This window comes from Paroedura picta, chromosome 3, assembly GCF_049243985.1.
Source record: "Paroedura picta isolate Pp20150507F chromosome 3, Ppicta_v3.0, whole genome shotgun sequence".
NCBI classification, from domain to species: Eukaryota; Metazoa; Chordata; class Lepidosauria; order Squamata; family Gekkonidae; genus Paroedura; species Paroedura picta.
In genome coordinates, this window is record NC_135371.1 from 152,445,947 (window position 1) to 152,471,539 (window position 25,593).

Here is a 25,593-nt window from a genome sequence, read left to right on the forward strand (position 1 = left end):
AAATTGACCTCACAATCTCATATGTGTGCAAATCTTTAGTGAATGACTGTTTTCATGGGGAGCCTTTTCAGAAAAACGTCCTAACAAATTCTCCTGTAGGCAGAAGTGAGCTCTGTTGCTGTAGGATTGGCTCAGGGGTAGAACACTCATGTTGCTTGCAGCTGGTCCTATCTCCAGTTCCTGCCATCTTCAGTTAATGTCAGGCCGCAGGTCTCGGATAAAGACCTTTGTCTGACTAAGACCCTGGAGATCTACTGCCAGAGTAGAAATTGCAGCACTACTAGTTGAACATATAATGGTCACTTTAAGGCAGCTTCCTGTGTTCATATGACAACAGTCATGCATTTCCTTAGCAAGCCAGCAGCCGAAGGCAGAGTTGCTTTCCTTCCACAGACTTGACTAAGTTTTTCCACAGCAACTTTATTTTGTACAATGGCAACAAACAAGACCTTTTCAGAATGGAAATCAGATGCTTGGGGGGCCCTCCAAGACAGAGGCTCACATGAAGGACATCCAGCATAACTCCTAGAGGAGTAACCATCCAAGTATCTCCACCACAATGTTACTTTTTCATTTAAAAATTCAACATGGTTTTTATTTTTTGCATTATTATTATTATTATTATTATTATTATTATTATTATTATTATTATTATTATTATTTCAATTACCTCCTTCCCCTTTTGACTCTGCCGTTACTGTTTGCAGCCCTTGAGAGCCAGATTCTACGACCAGACGGCCATTCTTAACCTATGCAGACAAAGGGAGTGGTTCCCCTAGCAACAGAAACCATGTGGAGGTTCTCAGAGCTCTCCTCCTCTCTACTCTTGTTTGCTTTCGACTTAGTGCCTTGCATAGCATCTCGTACTCAGAAGGTGGAAATCCGGGCTTGAAACTGCCGTGTGGCTTCTCCTCTTTGTTAAAGACAGGGGGGGAAACAGTTTTCCAGGGCTGATGCTTTGTGATCAAGGTTGGAAAGCTTAAGTGATGGTTGTCGGTAAGTAGACCAGAGAAGCTCCCAAGTTGTTTGGGAAAAAGTTTGTGCCACTCTTGGGCAGTTTACTAGGGTCGCAATGCAGCTGTGTTGCTGCCATGGGGTACGTTAGATGACATGCAGATGTGAAAATCATGGGACTTGGTTGCGATATGTCTTCCTCTCCTCGTTTGGCTTTTAAAAATAAATTCCCTCTCAGTTTTGTGATGTGTAAAATGGCAAATGTATGTCACAATAGGTATTGCTGAACAGGACATGTTTGTACTGTAGAATTGTTTGGTTTGAGAGTTTTGTAGCCTTGAGATCCATTTTGTATATCCTTGAGAGCAAAACTGATTGTCACATGTATGTGTATCCTGAATAGCTTCAGAATAAGCCATTACTTTGGTGTGTCTGAGAGGCACACTCCCTCTTTTCATAGCTTTCTTATCCATAAATTGCATGGTTCCAGGCTTGGTACTTAGGATCTGAGAGAAAGATAAAGGTTTGCCTGTGTGTTATGCACAAATGCATCCATTATGGGAAAATGAATTTGTGTAGATTCACTGAGTACCGATGGGATTATTCAGTATCATGCTTTTTAATGTATTGTTGGAATTTCCCATATTTGCTCAGACTCTATTTCAAATGTGGCTCTTGGACCAAGTTATTAGAAGTGTGTTATGTGTTCTCTCTGCAGTACGGTTTTATTGGCTTTCGTATTGTGCCGATTGTGTTTGGAAAAAAGTGGTAACATGGTCGATAACGCAACAGATGCTTGGCTAGTTAAATGACATGTGTGGAGCCAAATAGATCCATAATCTAAGACTGCTGAATAGTTGAGAGCACAAAGCAGGCTGAAATTCTGCCAGCTATTCTGTTCACATTTATATATTGCTAGTCATCAAAGAGCCAGATTTTGGGAAACAGCTAGGAGGGAGGTTATCACAGCGCATATAAGGTTGCAGAATAGTTTCACTGTCTTTTTTTGCAAAACGTCAAGTCATTATCCAGAGCGTTGGGGAACTAAAAGATGGGATAAAGGAGAGTGTAGTAAGTTTAGCATGGGATAAAGGAGAGTGTAGTAAGATTAGTAAGCGTGCCCTTCGGCTAGTCACAGTCCCGTTAGAGCTGTTCTCACACAGCAGTTTCTCTTAGAACTCTCGCAGCCTCATCTACCTCACAGAGTATCTGTTATACAGAGAGGAAGGGGAGCTTCTCTGGTCAAACACTAACCAAAGGTTGGCTGAAGTGGGTTGAGGACCTGAGATGCAGGAATAGATTTTGGAATGCTATTATTAACAACAATAATTCTTTTTGAAAAGTTGACACCTTTTGCACGTATTTGGCACAATGAATAAAGAAGTGGCTCCAAAACCTTTCTCCTTTTAGGTCAACTGCTTGTTAAGAAACAATGTCCTCCAAGTACAGTCACTCACAATCTTCTTTTTGTAAACCAAAAAGTACCTACAGAATAAAAAAGCCCCAGAAACCTATTGATTTTTGCTGTGGTTTATTTCATTTTCCACCAGCCAGCGTAACATGGGGTAAAAACACGTGCCATGAGTTTTGCAAAGGAAAATGGATCCAGGGAAGCAACGAAACGAAGTGTTTCAGTTGTCAGTGGGTTGGCTTTAAGCTTAAGCAGCAAGTTTTCACTAGGAAATAGGGACCGCAGCAAGAACTGACAAAATCACCTGCTTTAAAGCAGGGGCTGGAACAAGAATGCACACCCTAGAGAAAAGGCACAAAAGGACAAAATATGGATTAAACTAGGTTCATTCGTGGCCAGTAACATTGGAGGCTTAGGCTGTTGCTAGCAAGTAGCCTAACAGTTTCCAGAAGTGTGGACAAACCCATCCCACTTCCAGTACTCCTTCCAACTTCATTCATCCCAGCCTGAAAGGCATTGAGCATCCCCATGTGCATCTCAAGCATCTAAAGGTTTGTCCATTGCTGCTCATCATCAGGGGAGCCCCTATCTCAAACCTCCTGGCTGTACAAGTTAGAATCATAGAATCATAGAGTTGGAAGGGGCCATAGAGGCCATCTAGTCCAACCCCCTGCTCAACGCAGGATCAGCCCTAAGCATCCTAAAGCATCCAAGAAAAGTGTGTATCCAACCTTTGCTTGAAGACTGCCAGTGAGGGCGAGCTCACCACCTCCTTAGGCTGCCTATTCCACTGCTGAACTACACTGACTGTTCATGAACAGCAGTCTTGGGAATACTCCCTGGAATGCCTCAGGATGTGCACCAGTCATGCTTCTCTAAACATTAGTAGCAAGTGCCATTCCTGCTGTATCTCGTGATAGGCTAGGCAGTCCTTATGGTCCAGGCATGGTGATGACCCCCCCCAAACAATGTGGTACAATTGAAAAAAAGACCTGCTCAGCCCCAATAACAACTGACCAGTTCAACATTATGCAGCAAAGAAGAGCAGGTGGGTCTGTAGCTGCCACCCTCCAAAGCACCCATTTTCTCCAGAACTGATCTCTGTAGTCTGGAGATGTGCTATAATATAATTCCAGGGATCCCCAGATCCCTCCAGGAAGATAGCATTCCTAATCTGAAGGAAGCCAAGAAGATTTATGTTGATCCATCAAACTTCTCTTTTGGGAGTTTGCTTTCTTCTGTTTCCCACTTGCTTTACAAAAGAATCCTGAAGGATGTCAGAGGAACCGTGCTCCATTTTCTTGAGACAGATCTATGGAGTTGGTATGCTTAAAAAAGGGGGTAAAAAAAACTATGTTGTCTGCATATTCTTCAACAGGATGTACAACTAACTGGGAAGGCTGCATTGTTTTCTAGTCGAGGTTTTGAAGTGCCTATTCCTTTTCTAACATCAAGAGAAATGAATTGGTAGTGACTGACAGAAACTGCTTTCAGACATTTCTGTAGGTGGCTGGAAGCCAGGGAGTCGGAGAAATCAGAATCTAGAAGAAAAGATAATGGCTTGCAGACCTGCTTTCTGGCTTTTATCACTTACTCGTGCATGAGAGGATTGTTATTGCTTACAGGATTTACAAGATGAAATTATTAAGCAGCTAGACTGAATGTATCTGCATGGTGTCTTCTCCTAGAATGGCTGACACAGCATGGTATATAATTATTAGAACTATACATTCACCATTTGTGAGACACAATTAAGACTTGGAGATCTCGCTGCACTAGAATTCGATCGTATTCTTCCTTGAAGTTCAGAGTTCTGCCTCCCACTACATTCAATACCAGCAGTGAATCAAACCTGCTTTGGTATGGGCTGTGATGATCCACCTAAGACTCCTAGCAAAGTTTCTTGGGACCATTCAACTCCAGAAGAATTCACACAAAATGCTTCATTTGGAAGGGGTGCCTGCCACTGTCCCTTCACAGCTGTTCCTTCCTTGGCTTTGTGGACACTTAGGGGCTTTTCGCACCGGGATCTTTGTAGCAAATTGGTTGCTGAATGAAAAATCGCCATTTAAAATAGTGGAATTTGTCGTTATGCATACCTGCCTTTGTAGTGGAATCCAGTTGCGTTTTGTAGCGTTTCCCACAGGCTTCCGGTCTCGGCAAAAATCGCTAGAAAGGAAGCGCTCTTGCCAAGCTCGTCCCGCCCCTGGCCGTCAAGCAGCCAATGGGCAGCCGTTAGCATGCTCCCAAACAGCCCCTTTCCCTTTTAGAAAGTTTAAAAAAAAAAAAAACCAGACCCATTGCAACGAATCTGTGTTGATTCGTTGCAACGGAGAGACCCATCCAGCTGCCTGGTGTGTTTGAGCTGTCATTTATTCGTTGCCACGCTCCCTCCGAGTGAAACCCCCCCCCTCTCACGGGCCCGATTTTCGGCTGAATGAATGTGTAAAAAATAAAGGGAAAATACATCAGCAAACGGGCTTCTCTTGTTTGTGCTTAGTGACTGAAGGGGAGGGACTGAAGCCGGGGAAGCCTCTAAACAGAGGCTCGCTGGTGCGTTTATCCCCGCTCGCTCGGAGAAAAAAAAAATGGCGATCGCTTCGCCGGAAGATCAGAGGAGAGAACCAGGGGGAGGGACTTTGTAGAAACCGCAACAATGTTAACGCACAGGTCTTTTTCGCTAGTGTTGCAGATTGGTTGCAGGAGTGTATCGCTTTCCGGAGGGTGAATCCACTTTTGGGGGTTTCCCTGAAAGCGCTACAAGGAAGCGCTTTTTGCAGATCGTTTTCAGGTGTGTGGCAGATTGTCAACGACGTTGTGCATAACGGCAAATCAGTAGCGTTTTCAATTGGCAACCATTGTGCGATTTTGAAGGCGTGCGAAAAGCCCCTTAGAGTTCGATACCTCCAGTCCCATACCCAAGGTCCTGTCCTTGCTGGAAATCCAGTTGGTAAATTCCACCATGGGCAGGTGGAGTCTGGACAGCACAGAACTGGAAGGGGAAAGGACAAAGAACTGATTTTAGCACTAGGACAATTAAGCTGGTGATCAGTAAAGGAAGCATGAAAGGTAAAGCAACTGACTTCAGTATCTAGGAGGTGGTACAAAAACAATTCAACATAACATGGGTTCATTGTTTCTAAAGATGCACATACATTTGTTTCTCTCCTGCTATAATATCCAGGCAAAATTGTTCTGTAACGTTTTAGGTAATACCTGGAACTGACTGGTCATTTCCACCTCTACTGCAATATTCCTAGAGGTTCGCTCATCACCCCACAGGGGTTTTTATCCTGTCTCAATGCGGTTTCCTGCCTCCCACACCCTACCAGGAGTCCCAGTAGAAAAAATTAAAAAATAACAGACTGAGGGGATAGGATCTGATCCAGAATATAATCCTACCAAATATGGGATTGGTAACTGAGGTAAACTGACAGCCACAAGATAGCTTGATTTTAAAAGGTGAATAAGAACTAAGTTTATTGGAGGGGGGGAGAACCATATACACAACTGAGGCAAATATTATCCCTCAGCCAACTATTCAAATGGCATTTGCCTCAGGGTTTGTTTTTTTTTGTGATTAAGTTACTCTCCTGGCATCCTATAACACCTTTGTATACTCATTTATCCAAGGAAACTTAACCAAAGATTCGATATCTCCTCGAATCTTTATTTCACACCTCTCTTAGACCGATGCTCCTAGTCTAAAAATATGGCTGACTAACAAGTTCCCCCCTCTCAGCTCTTACTTTTCCATTCCACAGTTCCTGATCCAGAGCACTGCTCTGCTTGGCTTCTGTGTCTCTGGTGTACCTTGCTCTGCTCTGCCCGTCTCAGCCATGTCCTGATTCATACAAGCAAGTGTAATTTCTTGAGTTCTCTACAGTTCATGCATTTACTCGTTGCTGAATGGATGAACTGGGGTGGGGGAGCCATTTCATTTTGAGACAGTCTGAGTGTTTTTACTATTGATTGTTCATGCGCATGTGCAAACCTCTTTTTGGGGGGGCAGCAATTAAATGATGAACTATGTGAATGTGTGAATCTGATCCTGCAAAATATGGAGAGAAAAGATAAAACAAACATCCCTTCCAGACACCAAACACCCAGACTCCTCCTTTTCCACGTCTACACCAGCTTGATGTCGTGCTTAAGAGTGCAGGCTTCTAATCTGGTGAGCCGGATTTGATTCCCCGCTCTTCCATATGCAGCCAGCTGGGGGACCTTGGGCTAGTCATAGTCCTGTTACAACTGTTCTTTGACATGCCACAAGACTTATGGGATTTTCACTGCCATAGATTTACTGTGGCAGCTATCAACCTAGCAATCCAGAACTATAGGCAGGGGAGAGTTGTTTCTGTTATTCAGCAGAAACAGTTGCCTAAAACGGTTATAAAATGGTTATTTTTAATGTTTTCTGGCCCATGTGTTGGGGGGGGGGGCTATCAGTAGATCAGAGTACATGTAGGGTGATGTACATATTTGAGTAATGCATTCTAAAGTAGGATGATATAGTACCATTGTGGCAATAAATAGATTATCTGGGTTTCAGTTTTTAGAGTTTTGGGGGCATTTTAAAGCCCAGTGTGACAAAAAAAAGCATCAACAACAAAAGCCCAGGGGGTTGTCCCCAGGCTCAAGCAAAGTTTCAAATAAATGTAACATGTTTCATAAAGTGGTTGTTTGCCTGGGTGAAACGTCAGTATGCATAACTCTCTCTAAAGTAAAAAAAAATAATAATAAAGCTAATTTTTGCCAGAAAGGTACAACTAAATTTATTTTCCTTTCTTGGAGAAAAGAAATCAAGATGCTACTAAAATCTAATTTAAATCCAAGGTGATCAGCTTATGTAACACAGCAAAGCATAACTAATTTTTCCACCAATGTATATGCAAATGCAAGCAGGAAAGTTAGAAATGGCCATCTTCTTCCTTTGTCCTATCCTCTGAACTGCTGATTATTCTCAATAATAAGCTTTTACTCAATATAACAGGAAGTTTGGAAGGAGGAAAGTCCTTGTTTTATCAACCGCTGATTTGATTATTATTTTTGGTGATTTAAATTTTTTTAAAAATTCTTGCTGGGGTTCTGTCTAGCGCAAGGTTTCTTATCCTTTTTACAGTTCAGAACCCCCTGAAATGTGTTTCAGGCTCCAAGAAACCCCAGAAGCGGCTCAATCCTGCAGAATATAGTTGGGAAGCACAGGTGTGTACATGCTTACCTGGAGCCCCTCCCCTTCCCACCCCCTGTAGGCCCATCATTGGCCATTTTGGGAGGTTGTAGGTGAGTCAGCATGACCATATATGGTCATATCACTTGATAAATATTTAACATTTAAAAAAAAAACTATATTATAAACTAGCAAAAAAAACACAACCATTGTATCCATACAATGGGTACAATGCTCCCCCTGCCCAGGGCAGGCCAGCCAAAGTCTGGAGATGCCATGGTGGGCCTTTTCAGGGCAGGGGAGAGCACTGGTGAGGACTCTACTCCTCACCCCACCACCCTGAAAAGGCCTTGGTGGGCCTTTTGTGGCAGGGGGAGCATAGTCAGGATCTCTGCTCCTCCCCTTGATGCCCTGAAAAGGCCCACCAAGGCCTCTCCAGGTCTTGGCAGGCCTGTCCAGAAAGGGGGAAGAGCTGGCAGGGACTCCACTCCTCCCTCCAGCTCCCCGGGCAGCCCTGCTCACAAGGCTGTGGCCAGTGCTGCATGTGATGGCAGAAGCGTTTGCAGGGATTGGCTCTTCTCTCTCCCCTAGCAGCACTACCAAGGCCTGATGAGGTCACAGCCAGGGCTGCCCGGGGCTGGGGGCGAATCCTGCCTCCTTCCCTAACCCCTACCAGGCCCGCAGTCCCAGGCCCTCCCTCCCAGCTCCCACTTACCGGGCTGAAACGTCCATATAGAAGTGTGAGGGGGATGCGGCTAGGGGCGGGACATCCCTCCTGATTGGCCATTCATTGTACAGATGGCTAATCAGGGATGGGACAGCTGGGACAGCCTACCTGATTGGTAGGCAATTATTTCCAACTCTTCCCAACATGCTCTTCTCATTTTATTTATAAAGGTAAAGGTATCCCCTGTGCAAGCACCGGGTCATGTCTGACCCTTGGGGTGACTCCCTCTAGCGTTTTCATGGCAGACACAATACGGGGTGGTTTGCCAGTGCCTTCCCCAGTCATTACCGTTTACTCCCCAGCAAGCTGGGTACTCATTTTACCGACCTTGGAAGGATGGAAGGCTGAGTCAACCTTGAGCCGGCTGCTGGGATTGAATTCCCAGCCTCATGGGCGGACAGCTTCAGACAGCATTTCTGCTGCCTTACCACCCTGCGCCACACCTGCGTTTAAGAATGTGTGCATGCTGACATGACCTTTCATTTCCAATGTGAGCGTAGTGACTTCCGTTAACACCTGTGTGATCTTCTCTTGGTTTTTTGGAGCCAACATGAAATTGCTTGTGATGCAGTTTCAAACATCTAGTCCATCAAGAATTAAGAAATGATAATGGATGAGCATTTTCGCCAGATTACATACATGTCTACCTATGAAGTTCCTTGGTGCCTCCATCTCAAGGAATTCTAGGAGGACATGGTTACTCCCCACTGTGCCTCCTTCACTCCATCCACCAACTTGGGAGGGACTTGGGAATGTTCAGCCTGAAGAAAAGGAAGTTGAGTGGGGGCATAATTGTTTTCTTTAAGTATTTGAGAAGTTGTAATTTGGGGGAAGGCAGGGAATGGGTTCTGTTGCCAGGAGAGGATAGGACTCACAGTAAAGGGTTTAATTTATCTGTAGAACAGTACCGGCTAGATATGGGGGTGGGGGGATTTCACAGTCAGGGTAGTTCAGCAGTGGAATCAACTGCCTAAGGAGCTCTCCCTCTCTGGCAGTCTTCAAGCAACATCTGTATATATACTTACCATGGATGCTTTAGGCTGATCTTGCATTGAGCAGGGGGTTGGACTAGATGGCCTGTATGGCACCCTCCAACTCCATGATTCTATGACTGGAAGTGCATGCACTTGAAAGTATACACCTCAAATAAACTTTGTTGGTCTGTCACTGGACTCAAACATTATTCTGCTGCTTCAGACCAACACAGCTACCCACTTGTATCCATCCTAAGCAGAGTTGTTCTCATCTAAGCCTGTTGACTTCAGTGGATTTACAAGAGTGTAACTCTCCATGGGATGGCACTGCAATGCAGAATTATTTTTCTATCCCTATCATAATTTCAATGAATGAATTCACATTTTAAGACATTTCCCATTTATTCATGCCTCCACATTGATCCTTCATGTTCCCCTGTGTGCTATAAAGGATCAGGCTATTTTGATGGTGGCAACCTATCTTACAAATATCTATCCCCTCTGCCTTTGTCTCATTCCTTTGTTGATCATCTTGAGACACCAGGCTAGCATCTTAAAACAATTCAACAAGCTGTCAATTAGGGGGCAGCTCTTCTTTTTGTCTTTCCTTTAACACTGGTGTTTGACCTTTTCTGGGGTTATGTTGTTGCTGCTGGTCTGATTTTATGGCAGCTGGTTTTAGGTTTGATCTTGATTTTGTTTGATCAATATGCAGCTGTTTTATGAATTTGACTTTGTGAATTGCTATGGATTTGTACAGGGAAAAGTCTTTTGAGTTATTAATTGTTTTAAGTATTAATTATTTTACTTATTAATTGGCCGTTGTTTCAGGACAGAAGAAAGCGCTATTTTCATAGGCTACGTAATAACAATTCTTGAAGGACAGTCCTGATCTGTTTTTCACAAGGTGTCATGATGGCTGCTTTCTTTATTAATTTCATAAATGGATTAGGCCTATCCTTCAAGAGCCAGCTTGGCATCATGGTTAAGAGTGGTGGCTGCTAATCTGGAGAACTGGATTTAATTCCCCCTTCCTCCACATGCATCCAGCTGGGTGACTTTGGGCCAGTCACAGTCCTTTCAAAGCTCTCTCAGCCTAACCTACCTCACAGGGCATCTTCTGTGGGGAGAAAAAGTGTAGGCAATTGTGTAAGCCACTGAGATTCCTTTGAGTAGTAAAAACAGTACAGTTTTGTGGAACCTTGAAATTCATCATCAGTATAGATTATACCTAAATACGAGTGGCGAAAGACAAGCAGGAACATTTGCTCTTCACAAGTGGTTTAGGGACATGGAATGCTAGGCTAGATGGACTCGTGTTACCACCAACACAATTATATACACCTCCCTTTCATGCACACAGAGCCTCTTGGGCCGCAGAGTGGTAAGGCAGCAGATATGCAGTCTGAAAGCTCTGCCCATGAGGCTGGGGGTTTGATTCCAGCAGCCAGCTCAAGGTTGACTCAGCCTTCCATCCTTCCGAGGTCGGTAAAATGAGTACCCAGCTTGCTGGGGGGTAAACGGTAATGACTGGGGAAGGCACCAGCAAACCACCCTGTATTGAGTCTGCCATGAAAACGCTGGAGGGCGTCACCCCAAGGGTCAGACATGACTCGGTGCTTGCACAGGGGATACCTTTACCTTTTACCATTTCATGCACACAGCCCCTACTCCAGGAACTGCCTGCTAGGGCTCCAATGTTGAATAGATCTTCAACCGTCTGAAATTGGCAGTTGGAGGACTCTTGGGCAGGACTTATTTATTTATGTCCCATTGCTGCTCATGGTTCATAGTGGCTTATAATAATGAGGGCTGGGCCAGCCACAGTAGGCTGCTACTGGTGGTGAGAATGAGTTCTGGTTTGAATAACCAGAACAAGCCCACAAGCTGAACATGGCACTGCTACCCTTGCCAGTGTGATAAGGGCCTCCCTTAGACCGTTTACGCACTGGCCCAGCTCCCATGTGGGAGCACAAATCAGGGGTGGATGAGGCGCACCAGGACAAATGCTCTCCCATGTGGGTGCAGGAAGAGGTAGGGCAACCAGCCACAACTAAAACTCCAGCCTGCAGCCTGGCATGAAACCTCCAGTGTGTAAATGGTCTTACACTTAGGACACAGTCACTATTTTTATTTATTTTATTTAAAAATGGAGGTGAGGTAAAATGGAGGTGAGGAGACCCATGTACCCTGAATGCCTTTAAGGAACAGCAGATATTAGAAGTGCCGTGCACAGCTAGATATGACCTTTTTCATTGTTCACAGTAGGTACTGTCCTCCTTTTCTGTTTCTGCTGGCAAAACAGTAAGCAATCAGCTAAGTATGTGCATGCCATTGTGCCATGTGGGAAGGAATAAGGGAAGCCCAAATTGGGCACAGCAATGATTAAGAATCTCTCCTGTACCATGCATACATATTCACACATATGGAATATTTTCCAGGTCTTTCCTTTATACACCACACACAACACATACATGCAATTTTGTAAACAACAAACAAATGTGATACAGGAAGGGATCCCTGCCCTTCATGGTTGGTGAAAGACTCCAGGGAAGTGGTGGAAGGAGACGACATTATAAACCTCTCACTCCCTAGCCTCAAAGAGACAGTGATAAATAGTTAGATGAGAGGGACCAAGCCAATTACTGTCCAGCATCTAAATTTCCATTCCTGGGAATGGTTGATTGAACAAGAAGTGGCTGAACAGCTCCAAAAATTCCTGGATGAGACATCTGCGCTAGATCCCTTCCAATCCGGCTTCTGGCCAGGATTCAGGCTTGAGACAGCTCTAATCGCTCTGGTTGATGATATCCAGTTATACCTTGATGCAGGTGGGATGGTGCTCCTGATCCTATTGGAACTGTCAGCTGCCTTTGACACAATAAACCAGCCTTTCTCAACATTTTTTTTCCCATTAAGAAACTCCTGAAACATTCTTCAGGCTTCCAGAAACCCCAGAACTGGTGTGATCATGAGGAATATGGTTGGGAAGCATAGCTGTGTACATGCCCACTTGGGGCCCCACCATTCCCACCCCCTCCAGGTCCATCATTGGCCATAGGGGGTGGGTCATATCATGCTAAATGTTTAGCACATTTTCCCACCCATTTTGGAAACTCTTCAGGACTTTCAAGAAACCCCAGGGGGAGGGGGAGAGAAGGAACACATTTAAATCCAGTGGCACCTTTAAGACCAACCAAGTTTTATTCAAGCTTTCATGTGCATGTACACTTCCTCAGATACAATATCATGGTATGAAAATAATCAGTTCAGACTTTTAGGTGGAGTGAGAGGGCAAATTAACATACAGCATAATGAAATTGTCCAGGTTCCAGACATATAAAGGAAAAGACAGCAATTAGGATTTGTTTGCATTCAGCCACAATAAAGAATGCAAATATCTACATAAAGAGAATCATGGGCAAATAGCTGAGAGATTGCCCTTTTGCCCCTTGCCTGACCTCTAAAGTAAGGAAGCATCTAGGGGTTTCATATTTTTTGAAGTGGAGCTTTTGGTTCACAGACTAGAAAAAGCATACATATACTATTTCAAACTAAATAGCACTATATCAGTCATAGTTACAATCTACTCAATGTAGTGAGGTTAAGAAACCAATACCTTTCTTAAGTTACAGTACAATCTACTTGTTCAAATAAATTATTCCAAATAAGAGATTAAAATACAGAGGGCAACATGCCTTCCTGGGGGCTTGTTAAGAATACAGGTTAGCATATATAGTGAGTTAAGAAACCAATGTCCCTGTTGAGTCCTGGGGATTCCATTGTTCTAAGTGATGCAATAACTTGCATTTCAGCAGTCCCCCTATCCATTCTGTTCTTAAAGTTCCTTTGTAATAAAATAGCTACTTTGAAAATAGCTATTGAATGCCTTGGAAGGTTGAAGTGTTCTCCCATAAGTTTATCAGTCTTACAGTTCCTGATCTCAGATTTGTATCCATTTATCCTTTGGCATAGAGTTTGGTCGACAGACAGACAGAGTGATTGATTCTGTAATCTACCCAAAAATACTTTGGTTGACAGACAAACAGACGGATTGATTCTACAATCTATCAAAAAATACTATCACTCTTCTGGAACCAGACCTTCTAAAAACTGACCAAACCGATGAATTTCTAGTGATTTTGCAATGCTCTTTGACTAAATTCATGTGCTTATGACTGTGCCGTTAGAATATTACCAAGTCTTTGTTCAGAAAAGAAGTTGGTTAGATTCTTTAGCAGCTGTTCACGCCACCACAGGAGACGAATACATCAATATGTAAGTAGTGAATTTCATGGGGGAAGGGAGGGGAAGATGGGGAAAGATAAGAGTAGCTGTATTGATACAGAATATTTTCTTTGTCGTTGACTCCTGGTCCTTGATCAGTTTTCCTGCACTATATGAAATGGATAAAGATTTCAAATACAAGAAGCCCGCTCTAAGAGATTACTTCATGAAGGCTGACGTGCAGCACAGCCGGGTGCTCTGAGGAAAGGCCTTGAGAAGTATTTTGACAGTGTATGAAAGGAATATAATTATGTAATAGGTTGAGAATCTCTGCAGAAATGTGAAAAGTTACGATCACATTCCAAAACAAATTATAACGTTGTCTATGCTCTGAAGTGACCGACAACTTGTTTTGTTGGGCTGCTTCAGACCAACACGGCTACCCACTTGAAACAAAGGTAGTTTATTGTTTATGGACCATATAACTAAACATTTATCCTAAAATAAGGTTGCCAGGTATTGATTCCAAATGTTCTTGGGCCCTGGTTACAGCGCCCCTGACTACACACGGAGTCATATTCTATTATGAGGGAAAGAGGCTTCTGTTTAACAGACCCAAAGAATAATGCCAGTAAAAGTGCATGGAAATAAGCAAAACATATGTCATGTGCAGCTTAGCAATCACGCTTCTTTTAGTACAACTCTTGAAAGTTGTACATAAACATAGGGTGGATATGAAGGAGGCAAATAACATGGGTGGGAAGTAAAATATCATCCTTATTTGTTCCTCTACATCAGGGGCAGTCAAACTGCGGCCCTCCAGATGTCCATGGACTACAGTTCCCATGAGCCCCTGCCAGCATTTGCTGGCAGGGGCTCATGGGAATTGTAGTCCATGGACATCTGGAGGGCCGCAGTTTGACTACCCCTGCTCTACATCATGGTTAGAATGATGAGTGCATTGGCTGGACACATACACACACGGCAGCATATGTGCTGTAGTGGCTCAAACCTGGTCCAGATCATCCTGTATGAAAGTGCCAGCCAACAGAATCGGCAGAGACAGGCTAAAATAAATAATCAGCAGTCCATGTTCACATGAGAGTGTTCAGGAGAGGAGCAAAGCCAATGGTTAGAAAATCACTGTTATAACATTGGGCAAAAGCTCGGAGGATCATTGTCCATGGGGTCACGATGGGTTGGACGTGACTTCGCACATAAGAACAACAACAACATTGGGCAATTCCCCATTTACAAGTAAGCATCAACCACTCGTCCCACAACAGGCAGCTGAGCTCAGGTTGAGTGTCAACTGTAGCAGGGGCTTATATTCTACAGGCACTCTGTCCAACATCTTGCAAAGCCTTATGATGGATCTAGATCTGCAGATGCCTCATGGTCAGCAGACAGGCGGGCAGTCATTCACCTGCTTTCTGAGCTGCGCTTTTCATCTTTCCAGGTCCTGGGGGCAACCCACTCCTCCATGGATCCCTCATGTTGTGGTGGTGGCCCATGCTCCTGGACCTTCTGGACTTCTGGTCTAGAAACTGGTTGCAAGTTCTCTGACAGCCTCTAGGGGTCCAAGACTCCAGACAACTCAGAGTCTGTCATGGTTTTGCCCTCCATGATCACCTCATCCTCTAAATAGTCTAATGAACAGTCACCAGGCCCAGACCCAGAACACTGAGGGAAAAGAAGCTAAGATGGATGTGTCCTTTCTGAGTTACTGCTGGAGTGGTGCCTTTAAATGGCAACAAGTATTTATTTATTTATCATACCTTTATACCGCCCTCCCCGGAGGCTCAGGGCGGTTTACATTATAACAGAGAACCATACATAAAACAGTCTGTAGAACATGTACACCAATAACCAACAATTGCAACCAAACACAACACAGTATAACAATAAACAATCATAACACAAACAGGTCCAAGGCTTGTTGATGGGATTCTGAGGGGGGTGGCTTATTGATTGAATTCTGAGGGGGGGTGGGGGGGAGCAGGGGCCCTTGGTCGCTGTAGATTACATCTGGTCTCGGCCAAATGCCTGGTGGAGGAGCTCCTTTTTGCAGGCCCTGCGGAACTGTTTAAGCTCCGTATCTAACTGAGTGTCTTAGGCCACATTTGCTATGGATTCTACCCTTTTGCCCCCACTTTTCCTTCACAGAACTCAGGGTGAGACACATGGTTCTCCCTTTTCTACCCTATTTTCACAACAATCCCAAAGGTAGGTTAGACTGAAAGATCAAGTGACACGTCCCAGGGATTTTGAAGCCTTGGATTTCCAGTAGTCCCAAAGCTGCCAACCATGCTCAGGCAAGGCTTGACTGTGTACACCCACTCACCAGTTTTTAAGTCTATGCTCCTGTAGCATCAAGGTAAGGGAAGCATTTTAATCAGAACATGTGTATTGTGGGTACCATCAGAGGAGTGGTTCTCAACCTTCCTAATGCCACAACCCTTTAATACAGTCCCTCATGTTGTGGTGACCCCCAACCATAAAATTATGCAAGTGTTCTTTCAAAGAAATTAAACTGAAACTGACCAACGGCGTGAAGCTCCATTGTTCATGATTGAATATAAATGGTTTTTTGGGGGGGTTTTCCGGGGTTTCTCAATTCAGTTCTGCCTCTTCTCCCGCCATGCCGATCTCACTCTTTTCCGCTGCTCCAGACAGATGAATGCTCTATCTCAATCTGCCCCGGCCAAGCTGCTCGCCCTGCCACAACCCGTGTGAAAGGGTCATTCGACCCCCAAAGGAGTCCCGACCCCCAGGTTGGATACCTCTGCATTAGAGGTTGAGAAGGAGGGAGAGAGGGAGAGGTGTGGGGGATTAAAATGTGATCCCTGACTGTCGCTTCATATTTTCCTGTGCAGAATACATGGGTTGCTTTGCTATGGCATACAGTGTACCTTTGCAGGCTTAGAAGGCAAGGGGGAAGATGAATGCCTGTGGTTCTAGCCACCTTCCCTATCTTCACAGTTCAACATTCTTTATCGGAATCAATTAGATCTCTGTCTCTGCTGTTTTATTACGAGGCTCAATTCAGATCTCTGGCAAGCCCGTTTAAAAGAGTGATGGATGATCCGGTTTCAAAATGAGTAAAAAAAACGGCCCGTCCTGCGGGACCGAGGATAGAGAGAAAGGCTTGAATGATGATAAAGCGCACACCGCATGAGACACTAAGAAACTGTACGCGGAATCAGTGTGATGGTTGTTATGCATGTTGTTTCCTCTCTCTTGGTTTTGAGGTTTGCTGTGAGATGCCAAGAAGAGTTTTCAGTGTTCCTTTTTGCTTAGGCAACGTGACAACTAAAATGCATCCCGTCATCGAAGTGTGACCACACCACAACAGAACTGGCTGTTTATGAGTGGTTATTTGTAATAAGGATGCTAGCTGTGGATGCAGAGCCAGTTTAAGGATTTGTGAGGCCCCAGTTGAAACCAACTGTGTCAGGAATGGCCAGACTGGGGGCAGAGGGGTCCCCCACAATGGAAAGGGGTATTACTGAGTGTCCTTAAAGCGGGAAAAGGGGAGAGGACAGAGGTTACAGCCCTGATCCATGGGGGGGGGACATCATGTGGGCCCCTGGAAATGCGGGGCCCGTTACACATGCTACCTGTGCTATATAGATAAGCCAGCCCTGAGTGGATGACCCCAAACTCCATGGCTAAGTTTCTGGTTCTGAAACTAAAGCTTGCATTTTGAGAAATGGAAAGAAAGAGGGGGGAGGACAGCCTCAAAAATATTCCCCTAAGGAAATAAATATGTGAACCACAGTCCCCAGGATTCATTAACACAAATGAATTACCCAATGTATTTCCACAGATGTTGTAAATTAGGATGATAGTTGCAAATTCTTCTGTATCCAGAATGATTTCCTAAATTCTTTTTATTTACACTGATATGGCAACCTTTTATGTCCTTGGCTGTGGCTGAGCAAATGCTCTTTGCTTCATTTCCTTTTTATGTTTATTTATTAGTTATATTTTTGTCAATAGGATCAGTTCTCCGTTTTCACAGTGGATTTTAAAGGGCTGTTTGGATTGTGGACGTCTGTGGGCCTTTTCAGATGCAATGGATATGGCATTCAGACAATTTGCATCATTACTATATGTAATGTGCATATGATGTTCATTTAATAGCGCTGAAAAGTCCATGTTTTATAGGAGGAAACTCTGGTGCAAGGAAACAGACAACGGTATGAAAATAAAGAATCACAGAGTTTGACGTGAACAAGGGAGAAGCAAAATAGAAAGGCAGTTTGGGGACTGAATGAGCAAGGGTAGAAAATTAGAAATCATCACTACTCAAGGCTAGGCCTTGAAATAGGAAGCATGGGGATAGATTGGATCCCATTGGGCAGATCTGTGAGGGCAAGGAGGCCATTTGCCTCCCTTCTCCCACAGGAGCCCTCTAACCCAGGGTTAGTCAACCTTTGGTCCTCTAGATGTTCATGGACTACAGTTCCCATGAGCTCCTGCCAGCATTTGCTCATGGGAATTGTAGTCCATGGACATCTGGAGGGCCACAGGTTGACTACCCCTGCTCTAACCCCTCATGCTGTTCCTTGGTATCCTCTGTCACCCGCAAGCTGTATTTTGGAAGCATTTTGGGCTTGAGCAGGAGGTAGGGTTGCCAGCTCTGGGTGAGGAGATACCGTCCTGAAAACTTTGGAGATGGGGATAGAAGTAGGCAGGATTTGAGGTGATGAGTGACCTCAGCGGAGTATAATTCTATGGGGTCCGCCCTCCAAAGCAGCCATTTTCACTTGGGGAACGGATGTCTTTAGTCTGGAGCTGTAATTCCAGGGGATTCCCAGGTCCCACCTAGGGACTGGCATCCGTAGCAGGAGGTAGGAAATAAGAACACATTCTGTGGGCATAAATCCTGTGCCTGTGATTAGTTTCAACAGGATCCAAGACATTACCTTTTCCTGTAGGATATTTGCACAAAGTGCAGCAGGATTTACCAGCTACCCCAGTTCAAATCCTAGCAACTATTTATTTATTATATTTATATACCGCCTGCATATATGAGGCCTGCATATATGAGGCCTGTGGGTTATATTTCTACTTTGGGAAGTGGCAACTGGCTATTGTTGAAGCAGGAAAATAATGGCACCTTATGTTAGGTACTTCTTTGCCACAAGACATGGTAACAGCTACTATTTTAAAAGGTTTAGATGAATTAACAGATCTTAGGTCTCTCAAAGGCAATTAGTTATGTTTGATTGCCCCATAGGGTAGTCAAACTGCGGCCCTCCATATGTCCATGGACTACAATTCCCATGAGCCCCCTGCCAGCAAACAGGGGCTCATGGGAATTGTAGTCCATGGATATCTGGAGGGCTGCAGTTTGACTACCCCTGTCTCCTCCTCTTTGCTCACAAGCAGGGATTTGATCTTTCGTGAGTTGTTCAGATGCATCCAAGTGAATTCACACATGTCTGGCTTACCCAGTTACACAGCCATCTCATGCAGTTAGACTCCTTACTCACACTCCTTACTCCTTCTCCCCACTGCCTCCTACTTTTAAGATAATAACAAAATAAAAGTTCAGTTCTTCCTTTTCGTAACTTTTTGTATGGTGCCTCCAAATTGAACATGCAGAAGACACAGATGCGATGGGTGTTAGCTGAAATCCCCATTTCACAAAGAGGATGGATTCTCCAGCTGTCTGTTCTTTATATAGAAAGAAATTAAAAAATCATACTTCAATATTTATCATACAAAAATTGTTTCCCTATACTCTGAACATTAGGCTTCTTAAAACAATTCACAATGACAGCTAAGTATACTCAAGGTTATTCATTGCACAAGAATAAGAGAGTAAATATTGCTACGTTGCTATGAATGAGTATTCTTAGCTTTCATTGTGAAGAGGAATAAATGAAAAAATATAATTTTTTGTTATTAAACTATTATATTTGTTCCACAACTGCTTTAAAGTTAATTATAATGCCATTACCTTGGTCGCTATCAAATTTGCTTGCTTGCGATATAATGTCACTATTGTGAATTATCCCTGAGTGTTTATTTTGTGGGCACACTGGGATTTCCCCCTCGTCTTTTTTGCTAGTTTTTGGTGTATTTGTTGATTTCCAAATCACAAAAGAATGCTTTTGATTTGGGACTTACTACTTCGACATATCTATGTGCCTTCTGCATCTGCCATGAGCACAGCTAATATTGTAAACTGTTCTTGAGATCAGTTTCCAAACAAATGCCTGTGCAGACACACAATGCAATCTATCCAATATGTCATTTAAAGGGTTTTAAGGCAAGAGACGCTGATTTGCCATTGTCTGCCTCTGCATAGCAAGCCTGGGCTTCGAGGACAGTCTCTCATCCAAGGACTAACTCGAGCTGATCCTGGTTAGCTTCTGAGATTTGATCAGACTGGACTAACCTAAGGTATCCTGTTCAGGGCACATATAGTGTACAGCAGCTGTCCCCAATCCCCGGTACAGCGACCGGTACTGGTCCGTGGAGCAGTCAGTACTGGGCCGCAGCTCCTCCTTGTCCTCCTGCCCGGCTGCTGCCTCGGGGGCTGCCCTGTGACTCTGCTGCCGGCTTACCTTTGGTGCTCTCCAGCGGCTGCCATGGCTGGGGCTCCCCCTCGGCGTAGCACTGTGCAGCTGCTGCTGGCAGCGCCCCCCAGTGGGCAGCGGGAAGTCAGGGGCGCTGGCGGGAAAGCAAGTGGAGCAGGGGCTCAGGCGGTGACATCCCTCAGCAAAAGACTACCCCCTCCCTCCAGGCCTCAGTAAAATTGTCAAGCGTTGACCGGTCCCCAGTGATAAAAAGGTTGGGGACCACTGGCAGGTCTCATCCCATTAAGAATGAAGGCTCCTTTGTTCACTGGGGCTGCAAGGTCTTGTAAAAGGAGTGACTGCCCCCTCCTCTCCAAATGCTGTGGTTTGTTCCCAGGCTTAAAATGCAGAGGTGCAGTTTGGGTCTCTGCCCCTCCCCAGGCAAAGCTCCTCTCGCTAGCTCTGTTCCACTTCCCTCCTTGTGTTGCTTTCATCATGGCAACAGGCAGTTGCTCCCCTGGAGTGCACTGAGGCAATGCAACTAATTTCTGTCACATCCAATTCATTCCTCTTTGATCATCTCCCCAAGCGTGGACCTCTGCACGTGCAGCCGGGTGTTCTTGCACTTGGAAGAGCACTAGGGAGTGTGTCCGAGTGGTTCTCTATGGAAGACCTTTGCCTAATATTGGGAGGGAAATAAAACCAGTGACCGGTAGTAGCCACAAGTTGAAAGTGATGGATCTTGTCATGCTGCCTGAACATAGGAACAAAACACTGGTTAGGGCTGCGTGAGGATCTGCATCACTATCTGGGAGGGATTTTTGAACTGCAGACATTTCCCTCCTGAGATCTCTTCTCAGGAATAAGACTGACTGATGGAATGTGCCCCCCCCCTGATCTAGCCACCCCACTCTCCACATTTCCTGCCTTTCTGTTTCTCAGTACATCGTTATTGGTTCCTTTACCTTGTGCCTTGGGCTGGATGGGTCCATTGGAAGGTAGCCATGGACCGAAGGCATTTCTGTCTGCAAAGTGTGACTTCTTGGCCTTCTCCTCCCACTCCCACTCCTACCCCAAATGCTCCCTGAAATGCTACTCCTGGTGAATAGGGGATCTCCACAAGCAGCATGAAGGGGGGATCTCAGGTCTGCCATGGGAAGGAGGATTTGGCAGATGTGTCCTCCCCCCATCTACGAAACTCCTGAGCTGGATGCAGCCCATTGTACACAAGGCTAATGACAAGGTGGTGACAGCAGTGCCGAGACTGAGATGGGTGCCTGAAGGCCTTCCTCTAGTCTAAGGAAGAAGGCTTTTTAAGCCTGAAGGAAATCTTTGTTGTGTGAAGTTGGAATATCTAAGCCAGTAACTCTGAGTGAGATCAGCGTAAGGAAAAGGCATATGATATATTATATTAAAGCAACCGTGCTCTACCTTTTGACCATGGAGGCACACCTGAAAGATTTTTCAGGCTTCAAGGCATACTGGAAGTGCTGTCTGCAGCCACATTTCCCTGCTGCCAGGGAGAGCCAGTTTGATGTAGTGGTTAGGAGTGCGGACTTCTAATCTGGCATGCCAGGTTCGATTCTGCGCTCCCCCACATGCAACCAGCTGGGTGACCTTGGGCTCGCCATGGCACTGATGAAGCTGTTCTGACCGAGCAGTAATATCAGGGCTCTCTCAGGGTGTCTGTTGTGGGGAGAGGAAGGGAAGGCAGTAATATCAGGGCTCTCTCAGCCTCACCCATCTCACAGGGTGTCTGTTGTGGGGAGAGGAATGGGAAGGCGACTGTAAGCTGCTTTGAGCCTCCTTCGGGTAGGGAAAAGCGGCATATAAGAACCAACTCTTCTTCTTCTACGCTCCAGGAAGTGCCATTTCACCCAGAAGTTACATTATCCAGGTGGAACCATTGCGTCATTAGCAGATTTTCTTCCATAGATGAAGCACAACATGGTAGGACACCTGGGACCACCAGTCCATACAAAACCCATCAATAAGTAGCTTTCCACGTAAAGACGGACTTTTTTGGAGTCACAGAAGGCCCTATCCTTGCCACCCAAGGCCCGGAGCGCAGCAGGGCAGGTACTAGGCCATGGTGGGAATTAGGCTGCAGAAGACCCCTCTCCCTGCCATCCAAGGCCCAGAGCTCACCAAGGGTCTTCCATGGCCTAGCACCTAGCCTGAAACTTGCAAAGGCCAATTTCCACCCCCTCATTAAAACAAAAAAACTTCAAAAGCACCCCCAACCCCCAACAGAAGGGCTCGCCTTACTCAACTTCACCTGCCAACAATGAAATAAGTCAATGAAAGGTTTGAACAGCCAGCAAAGGTTTGAACAGCTGGGGGCCCTCCGCTTCCCACCTCCTCCAGGCCCATCATTGGCCACCTTGGGAGGGGGCAGGTCAACCTGCCCATATAAAGGAGTTTAAAACTCTGATCTAATGCAGTGCACCTTAGGTGCACCAATGGCACACCAGTGTGCTCCAGCACACTGGTTATATTAAAGATCTCAGATTGAATGCATTGATGCACCGTTGTCCATCATCAACAAGCATAACTGGGTTTTGTACTCTCCCCTTTAATATTAGTGCTAGTCTTTAGAAGTTTCAAATTTGTGTCTAATAAGTATGAATTAATTAGCACGCTGATAATGCAAAGCAAAATTATGTCGATTGGCAACAGGTATTTTTTAAATGTTTGTTTCTTTGGGAAGAAATGGCACAACTGCTGGAAGACACAGGAGAGATCCACTGTCCATAATCCTACAAATAGCTTGTTTAACTAGACAGGAAAAGTGCCCTGGATGGGCAGTGGCATATCCATAGTAACTCATAGAAATGGGAATTAGATTGCTCAAGTGATAGCAGCAGGCTTAATGGCCATTTTTTAATTATGAAGATAGTGCAAAGGCATAAACAAAATACTGCCATCAAGCCAAGAGGGAAGTCTTGATAAGGGATGGTGTATAAATTAAATAAAAAAGAGGGTAGAGAAAGAGAGGGAGGGGGAAATTGGGAAAACAGGAGGATATGATTGCCTAGCAGGATGGCATTTTCGGCCTGCAAAGAGGACGTTGGCTTAAAACAGGCCACAGCTCTGTTTTAACGCCAGGAATGTTGGCAAAGCATGGGGAAAGGGTCCTCTTCCTGCAGACAGCCACCTGCAAGGCACCTCGGTCTCCAGCAGCGCCCTGGGAGACCACTGCTGTACTTCACCCATTTGTGTCTTCCCTTGCCACTGGCAATCCTATCTTGAGAACTTCATATCAGGCCCATGTAACTTGCTTTGAATTTCCTTTTACAATAATATAATGTAATGGACGTTTGCATTCCCTTGCCCTATTATTCATGCTGTAGACTCCAGCGAAGTTCTCCTGTTTCTACTTAGGGATAGCAGTTTAGGGGTCCGCAGGACCTTCTGGACCTACTCTTTTGCCAAATGTATGTTTGCATTATATTCAACAGGTGACAGTGACCACAAGAGGGCAATGTTGACATATTTGATGACGATCCGTTATAAATTACTAAATCTTGAGTTCTAATCCAGTCTCTATTGGTAAGTACTATCATTTTAATGTTATTTTTTAAAATTTGTTTCCTCTCTTGGATCTTGTTTGGGAAATCCATCCCTGCTCTTTAGAACACAGAAACAAATTGCAGGCCCAGGGGCATAGGAGGAATGCAGGCATAGAATACTGAACGAATGCAGCCAGATTTGGATACAATAAAGGCCACAGCTTCTATTGACTGCACCACAGGAGCATTGATGCAGATCCAGAATTGAGACACCCACCGGTTGCCCAATTAACCCCAACCCCAGCCTTCCTGCTGGAGGTGAAACCATGGAGTGGCAACCCCAGAATTCACTTGGCTGTCCATCAAGGTGTGATTCCCTTGGCATCTGGTGGTGAGAGCCCCATTGAAAGGTGGGCTGGGCATGCTGCTGGGCATGCTGACAGCTGGGCATGTTGCTGAATTGGCTCCACTCCAAGAGGCGGGCACTCAGGCATGGCCTGTCTGCCCAAAGGATCCACCACAACACCCAAAATGCAAGACAAAGTTGCAGCAAAAAAACATGACAAGAAAAAAAACCCATGCAAGACCCATAACAACTGAAATGCGGGGGGGGGGGTGGCGAGGGAAAAAGTTATAAAACACAGAAGATGAGAGCCCTGCAGCCATCACATTAAACAGAGAGGTGGGCAGGAAGGGGAGCTCCCAGGACTGCCCATTGCTCTCCCCCTACTGATCTGGCATGTTGGGTCAGCCCCTACTGTCTGCTGGACCCTTCCCCTAGACTCCTGCCTATGCAGCCAGGATATATGGTCATTTCCTTTTGTTGTTCTACAGCCACATGGCCACAAAGGCAGCTATTAGTAAGTCCCTGCTCTGACATTTCTGACTATTTTTGGGAGGGGAGGTTGCCTTTTTGGATAGGATGCAGATTTGTGATTTAAATAAAGGTGTTTGACACTAGGAAACCAGTTGTATTAACATTTCGTTGATTGTTTTTTCTTTAGTGAGTCTGCAGTATATGACTAGTTTAATATGGGATTACATTGTGGCGCAGAGTGGTAAGGCAGCAGACATGCAGTCTGAAGCTCTGCACATGGGGCTGGGAGTTCAATCCCAGCAACCGGCTCAAGGTCGACTCAGCCTTCCATCCTTCCGAGGTGGGTAAAATGAGTACCCAGCTTGCTTGGGGGCAAACGGTAATGACTGGGGAAGGCACTGGCAAACCACCCCGTATTGAGTCTGCCATGAAAACGCTAGAGAGCGTCACCCCAAGGGTCAGACATGACCCGGTGCTTGCACAGGGGATACCTTTACCTTTACCTTTTTACATTTTTAAAAAGTCTTACCCCTTACTTGCAATCTGAGTATTATAGCCCAGAAATCAACCATCTCATTCTGCATATTTTGTAAAATAGCTCAGCATTCATGCAAACAATAGCAGGATTGTGATCTCTGGATGGAATTCAGAATTACTCAGAGAAATACAGTGACCTGTGATTGACCTGAAATGGTCCCAAAAAAGTGGGGGTTGGTTAAGAGCACACACACACACACACACAAAACATTTATACAGAGGCATTTATGGGGACAACAGTCCTGCAATAACAAGACTGAAAGCTCAAAGGCAAAAGTTCAAAGGCAGTTAAGAAACCCATGAGGACTAGCAGCACTAAAAGTTGAGATGTCCAGGACTTCAGTGTAAATTACCCTCACATCTTCTATGGCATGTTTAGAGCAATGCCCAGGAACCCTTTGGCAGGCTAGCTCTACATTATAATAAGCAATTTACAGACAAGTGTCCTAAAACAATATACAGTTTTAAGCACAACACAGAGACAACAGCTGGATACCTGAGGAAGGGGGAGCTTGAGGACCCAGTGTGGCATTAGAAATGGTGTGACAGGCAGAGACCTTGAGGCATCACCTGCCCTTTCTCACTCAGTGTTCTCAAGTGTTTGTCTGCATAGAAATCTTATTCAGGTTTTCAGAACTATTCATTTTGGTTTTCATTAGAATAAAATTAACTCGGAAATGCTGCTATGGCAATGAGGGCTATACTACGGTCAGTTCGCTCTTTCTGCCACA

General features: G+C 44.9%; 1 protein-coding gene across 2 annotated transcripts in view; it reads left to right on the forward strand.

Annotated features, from left to right (window-relative positions):
• Positions 1-882: 882 nt before the first annotated feature.
• The window catches only part of ANKFN1 (ankyrin repeat and fibronectin type III domain containing 1), a 247,727-nt gene continuing 223,016 nt past the window's right edge, over positions 883-25,593 (forward strand). The window contains exons 1-2 of one of the 2 annotated variants that reach the window (XM_077328704.1): positions 883-996; positions 23,458-23,548. The gene's annotated coding sequence lies outside the window, so the exon portion shown is untranslated. The remainder of the gene's footprint in view (positions 997-23,457; positions 23,549-25,593) is intronic. The other variant, XM_077328707.1, reaches the window with a different exon arrangement.